The sequence below is a fragment of the Papio anubis genome, chromosome 4, assembly GCF_008728515.1.
Source record: "Papio anubis isolate 15944 chromosome 4, Panubis1.0, whole genome shotgun sequence".
NCBI classification, from domain to species: Eukaryota; Metazoa; Chordata; class Mammalia; order Primates; family Cercopithecidae; genus Papio; species Papio anubis.
In genome coordinates, this window is record NC_044979.1 from 164,528,755 (window position 1) to 164,538,876 (window position 10,122).

The 10,122-nt window shown below is 41.6% G+C and overlaps 1 non-coding gene across 1 annotated transcript; it reads right to left on the reverse strand.

Annotated features, from left to right (window-relative positions):
- Positions 1–1,211: 1,211 nt before the first annotated feature.
- LOC116274847 lies at positions 1,212–1,423 on the reverse strand. The gene has a single exon (XR_004183605.1). It is a non-coding gene; the product is annotated as a small nucleolar RNA U3 (small nucleolar RNA).
- Between the last annotated feature and the right edge of the window lie 8,699 nt (positions 1,424–10,122).

Sequence of the window (10,122 nt, forward strand, 5' to 3'; positions counted from 1 at the left end):
ACATAAGTGAGATAAGTGACAAAATGTAGTTGATGAATGCACCTTAAAAACAGAATCTTGCTGGGCGCAGTGGCTCACATCTGTAATCCCAGCACTTTGGGAGGCTGAGGCAGGTGGATCACCTGAGGTCAGGAGTTCAAGACCAGCCTGGCCAACATGGTGAAACCCTGTCTCTACTAAATATACAAAAATTAGCCGGGCGAGGTGGTGGGCCTGTAATCCCAGCTACTTGGGAGGCTGAGGCAGAATCAGTTGAACCCGGGAGGCAGAGGTTGCAGTGAGCCGAGATCACGCCATTGCACTCCAGCCTGGGCAAAAACAGTGAAACTTCATCTCAAACAAACAAACAAACAAACAAACACGGAATCTTACTGAGATGAGGGAGTCTGGGATGGCTTCTTAATGTAGTGTCTACTGAGCTAAGATCTAATGGATGAGTAAGAACTAAAGAGGCAAAGAAGGCAGGTGGAGGAAGACAATGTAGACAGAGTGAAAACACGTGCAAAGGCCCTGGGGCATGCTCAGAGACCTGAAGGAAGGCCAGGATGGCTGAGCATGAAGTGGTAGGGAGAATGTAGTATAAGGTACAGTTGTAGAATAGGGCAAGAACTTGAAGATCACATTAAGAATGTTGGCCTAAAAGCAAAGAGAAGCCATTGGAGAATTTTAAGCATATTACAGGGGTAACATGTTTTTTGATAGGATAGCATGTTTTAAGAGTTTTCTGGCTGGGCACAGTGGCTCACACCTGTAATCCCAGCACTTCATGAGGCCGAGGTGCATGGATCACCTGAGGTCAGGAGTTTGAGACCGGCCTGGCCAATATGGTGAAACCTCATCTCTACTAAAAAAAAAAAAAAAAAAATGTAGCCGGGCATGGTGGTGTGCCTGTAATCCCAGCTACTTGGGAGACTGAGATGGGAGAATCACTTGAACCCAGGAGGTGGAGGTTGCAGTGAGTCGAGATCACACCGCTGCACTTCAGCCTGGGCAGGACAGAGTAAGACTCAGTCTCAAAAGGAAAAAAAAAAAAAAAAGGGTTTTCTAAGTTACCTAAGTTGATTAGAGTGCTATCTAGGGTTATTCATACTATACATATTTGGGTAGACCGATAGTAGAAAGATGATAGGGTTGTTTAGATGAGGTTGTTACACACATTTTACTTGCGATGTCCTCAATGGTTGTTATTATTTTGTATTACAAGAAGGGAACCCCCTCAGACTGCATCCTCTCTCTCTTACTTTCCCAGAGGAAGAGCGAAACGGTTCTCAATGGCAAATGGAGTTGCAGTGAAGCAGCACCCAGAGCCAGTGTCAGCCTCCGGAGAGCGCCGCGCGGCCGCCTGTGGTTTCTGGTGTTCCACATGTTCAGGGAAACTTCTGTAGCAGTGGGCTATAGAAATGATCCCTGCAAGCATTGTCTTTGTCAGGTCATTTTAATGACTATTTTTCTCCTCAGGAAATAGGTAAGCCCTCAGCAGTATCAAATAGCTTGGCAGAATAAAAGGCAGATTGAGTCGGCCTCCGCTGTGACCATTAACATATTTAATTGGGTGACACCAAATAATCCTGCTTTTTATGAAAATGTCTACAATTCATCTTGTTTTTTACCGCTTTAGAGCTGACAAACTCCATATGGGAACAGAATACTCTTAAACAGAACTCTTAAAACCGTATTTTTCACCTCTCTGTTTTATTTATTTATTTATCTATCTATTGAGACAGGGTCTTGCTCTGTCACCCAGGCTGGAGTGCAGTCGTGTGATCCCGGTTCTCTGCAGCCTCGACTTCCTGGGCTCTAGCTATCCTCCCAAGTAGCTCAGATTGCAGGAATGCACCACCAGGCCCAGTTATTTTACAAAATATTTTGTAAAGATGGGGGTCTCACTTTGTTGGCCCAGGCTGGTCTTGAACTCCTGGGCTCAAGCAATCCTCCCGCCTTATCCTTCCAAAGTGCTGGAATTATAGGCATGAGCCACCACACCTGGCCTGTCATGATTATTTTTTTTATTTTTTATTTTTTTAATTTGAGATGGAGTCTCCCTCTGTCACGCAGGCTGGAGTGCAATGGCACGTTCTCGGCTCACTGCAACCTCCCCCTCCCGGGTTCAAGCAATTCTCCTGCCTCAGCCTCCTGAGTAGCTGGGATTACAGACACACACCACCACGCCCAGTTAGTTTGTTGTATTTTTAGTAGAGACGGGGTTTCTCCATGTTGGTCAGTCTGGTCTTGAACTCCCCACCTCTGGTGATCCGCCTGCCTCGGCCTCCCAAAGTGCTGGGATTACAAGCATGAGCCATCGCGCCCAGCGCCTCTTATTTTTAAAGAATGAGAATAATCGGAGCTGGGAATGCAGCTCGCATCAAACATGAACATAGAAAAGGAAATGTACAAAGTGAGAGATGAAATCACTCACAAAGCAGATAGCATGAACTTCTAGATTCCCTGAATACCCTTCCAGTTCTAATCTCCTATGTTTTAATTCACTGGGAATATATTCCTTAATTTCTCATAATTACAAACAAATCCTCCTTAGAAGAAAAATTCATGCTTAAGAGAGTATTCAGTTCCAGTGTTAAAATCGTATCTTTTCATTTTTCTCTGAAATTTGGAAAATGTCTCTGCTCAGTCGTTTGTGTGTACTTCTCAGGCAGTGCTGAAGACAGAGATAAAAGGGGCGGTGCTGACACGTAGATGACTGGGGCTGTGACAAGGACCATGCGTTGATGATCTGAGTCACACAAACTGGAAAACAAAGTTTTTCCCTAAGGAGATGGACTTTTAAAAACTTCTTATTGGCTGCTTTTGGATTAAGGCATTTAGGACCAGCCTTATGAGCAGAAGGACTCAGTGTGTATGAAGGAGAAACCAAGTTTTTCTACAGCAAAAGAGGAGGAATTTGCTTTTGCAAAATGTTTTACTGTTGTATCTGTCACTGAACATGTCTGGGCAGTGACTGTTCTCTCAGGTCTGAGTCCTGAAAAGGGAAAGGGAAAGAGATTGTAGGACAAGGTGAAATGATACACGAAACAGCATTTCCCCCAGCTTCTTCTTTGCCTGCACATTTCTCATAAATGGAGTAAATGCTGAACAAGCTGACTTTCTCCCATCATTCCTGTAAATAAGGATATGACTCACAGACCTTGCAATCTCTAAAATGCCATAGATACTACAGTGATTTGATTATTTAAAAATAGCTGGGAAAATAACAGCAAGAAATTGGTCCTGGGTAAGTTAGGATGGATTCTTTTCTGTTTGTTTTTGTTTATCATTTAAATGGTTATTGTATCTCACCCTAAGTATTCTGACAACATCTAGTTTGCCAAACAAATCTTAGGGATTTGTGAGTGCTGGAAACTAACAGTATGAACGTGCTGGTCAGATCTCAGATCCCAGGCAAAGAAACCCAAAAAACGAGAAACAAAAGACAGCAAGACACAAGGCTCACCATAGAGTCACTGTGATCTGCGGGCAAATATGGATTTGGTTATATGATCTCCTTTTCTATAAAGTAGAGAGAGGTAAGTGTCGACAGCACTTAAGTATGCTGACTCCCACCTCCAAATAACACAAGTGCTGGTAATAACAATAGTTTATATTAAGCCTACTGAATGGCTTTTGTTGATCTTTAAGTAGCCTATCTAGAAATGGGAAATGAACGACCTCTTTATTATTAGTCAAGTGTTAAAACTCCCCAAGTAGGACTGTTTGTCAAAACTAGGTGTGAGTTTGAGATTCAGGATTAAGGTTCAAGTAGGGAATCTCCATTTACCCTGCATCTCAGTCTTACGCTGTATTAGTCAGGGTCTTAGGAGGAAAGAGGAGCACCCTTAAGAAGGGGTGATGAAAAGAGAACGTAATGAAGGGATTATTATAAAGTTAGAGGAAGAGTTAAGGGAAATAAGAAGGGTTGATGAGGTCCTTGGGGTGACTACTTCAGGAAGTCTTCCCTAGGCTTTCAAGGGCAAGCAAAGGACCACTGACATCCTCACAAACTTGTATTTTGGTGAGGGAGCTGGGCCACAGCTGACCTAGGGCTTAGCAGAAAATTTCTCTCTCCTTCTGTCCTTCCATCCTCTCCTGGTGGCTCCCACTGGCCAAGCCCAAGTACAAACCAGAGAACAAGGGAGCTTGGTTGCTGGGGTCCATACAACCAGTCTTTCAGAGTACAGAGCAGAGTGAAAGGGTGGAGAATGGATCTGCAGGGGAACATGGATAGTGTTGGGTACAGACCATGGACAAACGAAAGAGATGGAAATGCTTCAGAAAAGAAAGCAGGATGGCCAGGTCGGTGACTTTTTTTTTTTTGGAGATGGAGTCTTTCTCTGTCACCCAGGTTGGAATGCACTGGCGCAGTGGTGGCTCACTGCAACCTCCTGGGTCCAAGCAATTCTCCTGCCTTAGCCTCCCTAGTAGCTGGGATTACAGGCGTGCACCATCACGCCCAGATAATTTTTTTTATTTTTTTTCTAGTAGAGATGGGGTTTCACCATGTTGGCCAGGCTGGTCTTGAACTCCTGACCTCAGATGATCCACCCACCTCGACCTCCCAAAGTGTTGGGATTACAGGTGTGAACCACTGCACCTGGCCAGGCCTGTGATGTTAATAATGGGATCTTGTCTAGTGGTAAAGCCCCATTAAATGTCTAGAAATCTGAATCAGAAGGACTAGCAACTGTTTGTCCCTAGGAATGGATCAAAGGTAGGTCCTATGGATATGGCTTGTCTGTCCCCACCAAAACTCATGTTGAAATTCGATCATGAATATGGTGGTGTTGAGAGGCGGGGCCTAGTGGGAGGTGTTTGGGCCAGGGGCATGGCCTTATGAATAATGCAGTTTTCTAGGTAGTGGGTTCTTGCTCTCATGAGACTGCATTAGTTCTTGTGGGAATGGATTAGTTCCCTAAAGTGTGAGTTATTATAAAGCAAGGTTCCTGTTCTTGTTTGATCCTCTCTCTTCTCACTTGTCTGCTTCCCCTTTGACCTTCTCTGTCCTGCAATGTTACGACACAGAAGAACACTCTCACCAGAAGCCATGGCCATACTTTTGAACTTCCCACCCTGTAGAACCGTGGACTAAATACACTTCTTTCCTTTGTAAATTACCCAGTCTCATGTATTCTATCATAGCAGGACAAAATGGACTAAGGCAGTAGGGTTGCCAGAGAAAAGACAGGCACCCAGTTAAAATTGAATTTCAGAAGTTAGACAAACTTTTTTTTTTAGTATAAGTATATCCCATGCAATATTTGGGATATAAAGAACAACAATTCTTTAAGTATAAGTATATCCCAAATATTGCTCAGGATATACTTATGCTTAAAGAGTTGTTCATTTGAAATTCAGTTTTAACTGGGCAACCTGTATTTTTATAGATACAGTAATTCCTTCTCACTAAAGATATTAGAATTAGAATTTGAATATGGTATAGCATTTCTGAAACCTTGTTCTTTCAACACAAATGTTTGAAGTGTTAAGTATTTCCAAACAAACAAACAAAGATAAACACTGTTTCATAGTCAAAGAAGTTTAAAAAACACTGGATTAAAAGAAAGTTAAATAGTTCTCACAGCTTTAGGATTTCTCCTGGGACTTAATGCTAACATGCATTGTGACAACAATAATAGTGTTTCTCCTTGCTTTATTTAAAAACCATCACAACAAAGAAACGGCCCAATATTCTGTTTCACTGTGACCATAAGTTTCCATTGAAATGCAGTTTAAATTTTAAAAAGTCATTTTGGTGTCAATCATGTTAAAGTGAAATTTTACTATTACTTCATAATCTGGCTTTAAGACTAAATTTATATTTATAAAGATGTTTTAAAGCTCTCTGTAAATGTTTGTAAAGTAATAGCATTGTATTTAATAAGCTATTACATTGTTCACTTGATACTGGTTTTGCTTAGCTTAATATGAAGAATCAATTAAAACCAAATTATCATCTAAGCAGGGACAATCCTAGATTATTCAGAGAGAAAAATGAGGATAAAAACATTAGCTCTGTCTGCTTCTCAAGGTTATTTTTGGCAAGAAATGAAGTAATGTTGTGAAAGACTGTGCAAATACTACCGTGAGGATACAAATTACCCTCCCTGTAGAGTTGATGGGCTTTTCACAATTTTCTCCCTTTCTGGTCATAGGTATTTTATCTAATTTATTGTGCAGTCTGTAATTCCACCCTGTTGTGTGCAGTGGGGGGTGAAAGGGAGTTACATGAGTTAGGATTAGAATTACTTGTGACGGACAAAAACCTGCCAAATAATGGTGACTTAAACAAGGTGGAAGTTTCCTTTTCTCTCATGCAAAAGACTGGGATGTGTAGTCCTGGGCTGAAATAGAGGCTCTTCTCCATAAAATCTCCAGGGCCTCAAGCTTCTTTGCCGTGATTGAGCAATGTTCCTTAATCTCATGGTCCAAGATGGCGGCATATATGTTCCAGGCAACCGGAGGAGGAAGGAACAAAGAAGGGGCTGAAGCAGTGGGGTGGCTGTCTGTCTTGGAAGCTGGCACAAGATACTTTCAGTTACATGCTTGAAATGGTTAATTTTATGTATTAACTTGACCGGGCCACAGGATGCCCAGATATTTGGTCAACCAGTATTCTGCATGTGTCTGTGAGAGTATTTTTAGATGCGAATAACAATTGAATTGGCAGACTGAGAAAAGCATATTTTACATCCTAATGTGAGTGGGCCTCATCCAGTCTACTGAAGACCTGAAGAGAACAAAAGGTTGACCCTCCTACAAGTAAGAGAGAACTCTTCCTGCCTGACTGCCTTGACCCTGTGACATGGACTCTTTCTTGCCTTCTGTCCCAAACTAAAATACTGGTCTCCTCCTGGATCTTGAGCCTGCTGGTCTTTGGATTGGAACTACACCATGGCTCTTCTAGGTCTCCTGCTTGCTGGCTGCAGATTTTGGTACTTGTCAGCCTTCATAATCTCATGAGTCAATTCCTTGTTATATATTGATATCTATCTATCTATCTATCTATCTATCTATCTATCTATCTAATCTATCTATCTATATCAGTCAGTCATCAGTCACCTCTCTATCTGTTGGTTCTGTTTCTCTGGACAACACTGACTAATACAATCCTATTGTCTGGAACTTAGTATGGAAGAAAGAGAGTGAGTATACGGGGTGAAATGTATGGGAGTGGAGCTAAAAGACTTTGCTGCAGGAGTGGAGTTCAAGTCATTCAGGGCAGTTGTGAGTCAGCAGTAATGCTGGTGCAGTATTTTATTTCAGGAGCTGATCAAGAGTATTGTCATTTTAGCAGTTTGGGTCTTCCATTTATCAAATTGAGTATAGTGCCTTCCTCTGTCCTCTCAGATGAAAGCTTATGAAAGATACTAATCATTTCCAAATTCCTTCATTTTTGCTATCTATCCAGATTATTTTAAATACAATATCTCTATAAATAGCACTTTGTCCATTGATACATGTTTGTGTTTATATGATTGTGTGTGTGTGTGCGCGCACATGTGCAAAACATGGAAACAGGCTATTTGGTCTACCTTAATCCCTGGAGTAATGGTGATTACTTTTGTACAGCAAGTAATAAACTCCCAAATTGTTGGCATTTCCTTTTTCTTATACTAGACAGAGTCAAGGGTGAAGGATGATAAAGAAAAGTTTTGACAATAGTGCCAAATTACCTTCCTCAGCTCCTAGATTGGGGATTTTCAGTCTAGGGGTGATGTCACTGTAATATAAGAGGTCTAGTCCTTGATTTCAGAAGCAGCTATCCAAGCTCTTATAAGAACTGATGATAGGAACTTGCCTCTCTTCTCAAGTTCTGTACAAGAACCCCTTATCCAAAGCTCTTGATGGTTATTGCTCAGCCATCTCTTGCCAACTGTTCTTTCCATGTGCAGGGAGAGCATGGGAGTATGGAGCCTCAGTCTGGTTTGCTATTGTTAGGACATCAAAGTAATCATTAGGTAGAAAGTTGAATAAACATTTACTTTTGACTTTTAATTGGTTACTAAACTTAAGAAAGTTTTACTTAGCAGCAAGACCAACTACATAATTTGCGGGGCCCAGTGCAATGTGAAAATTTGGGGTCCTTTGTTTCAAAAAATATTAAGAATCTCAAGATAGTGACAGAGCTTTAAGGCCAATTCTGGGTCCTCCTGAGTGCAGGACTCTGTGTAACTGCACAGGTAACAGAGCTAGGATGCAGACGCTGCTCAACATCATACATTTAGTACTTTGATGTCCCTGAATTCCTTACAAAACTGTTACCTCCTCCCCTCCCCACCCGAGTCCCCAACTCTTCTGTTTTTTTCCAAAACTTTACTTATGTACAACACTATGAAATATGACAGGGTCTGATGAGAAAGAATTAATTGGCTTTAACCTAAGTCTTTTTCATTTTTATTTCTGAATATCAGCACTCACAGCCCCTTTCCCTATTTTCTGACTTAACCTAATACAACCCCATATCATACAAAGCTTCATAGTCCTGTATATGCATGTGGTGAACATTTGTGTCGCTATTTGCAGCCAATGGATTAGTATCAATAAATTGAGAGTATTCTTCAAAGATCCTAAGATTGAATATGAAAAAATGACCTGTAAGAATTAAGTCATTCACATGTAGCACAGATGAACTAATTACCAAGGGAGATGGTATATATCTGGATCGTAAAAGATTTATAAGGCAAATTAAAGGCATGTATTCGAATCAAAGTAGCTTCTGATTGCTTTATTTCCTGCATTACTCTATTATCAGTGTCAGGGTTCTCCAGAGAAACAAAATCAATAGGATGTATATAAATTTCCTACATGGAATATGGTTTGGTTATGTAGGAAATGCAGAAGGATGAGTGAGTGGAATTACATGTGAGGAACTGGCTCCCATGATTATGAAAGTGGGCAAGTTCAAAGATCTGGAGGTGAGTCAGCAAGCCTGGCTAGAGACCCACGCTGGCAGGCTCAAGACCGAGGAGCTGATGTCCCAATTTGAAGGTAGCCAGGCAGCCAGAATTCTCTCTTACTTAGGGGACAGTAGTCTTTTTGTTTTATTCAGGCCTTCAAATGATTGGATGAGGCCCGCCCACACTGGAAAGGGCAATCTGTTTTATTCAGTCTGCCTGTTGAAATGCCAATCTCACTCAACAATACCCCCAAGAAACACCCACAATGTTTGACCAAATACCTGGGGAGCCCGTGGCCCAGTCAAGTTGACACATGAAATTAAGGTATCACAGATCTCCTGTTGTCACAACTCTGTAGAGCACTTACAATTTCTGGTTTCATACTTGGCACAGAAAGTTAGCTACTGTTCATCGTTTGTTTAATTCTACACCTGGCCATAACTTAAGATTAATTAGAACAAAGTTTAATTAGAACGAAAGATTTAATTAGATGTAAATTCTTGCATTAGGTGGTTGCTTCATGCTAGGCACAGGTTAGGACTGCAAAGATGACTACAAATGACTGATTACTACAAAGGACATTGTAGTATTTTTATTTTTATTATTTTTTTGAAATGGAGTTTTGCTCTTTTGCCCCGGCTGGAGTGCAATGGCGCGATCTTGGCTCACTGCAACCTCCGCCTCCTGGTTCAAGTGAGTTTCCTCCCTCAGCTTCCCTAGTAGCTGGGATTACAAGCACTCACCACCGTGCCCAGCTATTATTTTGTATTTTTAGCAGAGACAGGGTTTCAACATATTGGTCAGGCTGGTCTTGAACTCCTGACCTCAGGTGATCCACCCGCTTCAGCCCACCAAAGTGTTGGGATTACAGGTGTGAGCCACTGCACCTGGCAGGACATTGGTTTAGAAGCAGCTTTTAAAAGTGGATTTCAACTGAGAGTTTCTTCCTATACTTTTAGTCCTTCTTGTCAGAGATGTGATTTATTTTCTCTTGTGATTGCACTTTTAAAGTTGGAAGCCTATGAATGCCATCAGCACTACTATGTGGAATATGGTTTGGTCATGTAGGAAATGCAGAAGACTGAGTGAGTGGAATTACACAAGAGTGGATCAGAAAGCAGCAATGGTCATAGACATCAGCCTCAGTGAGGCAACAGGAGTTGGAAGGAGTAAACTGAGGAAAAAATCAGGAGAATACTGGATGGAGCAGACAGAGTGAGACTGAATAGGAGAA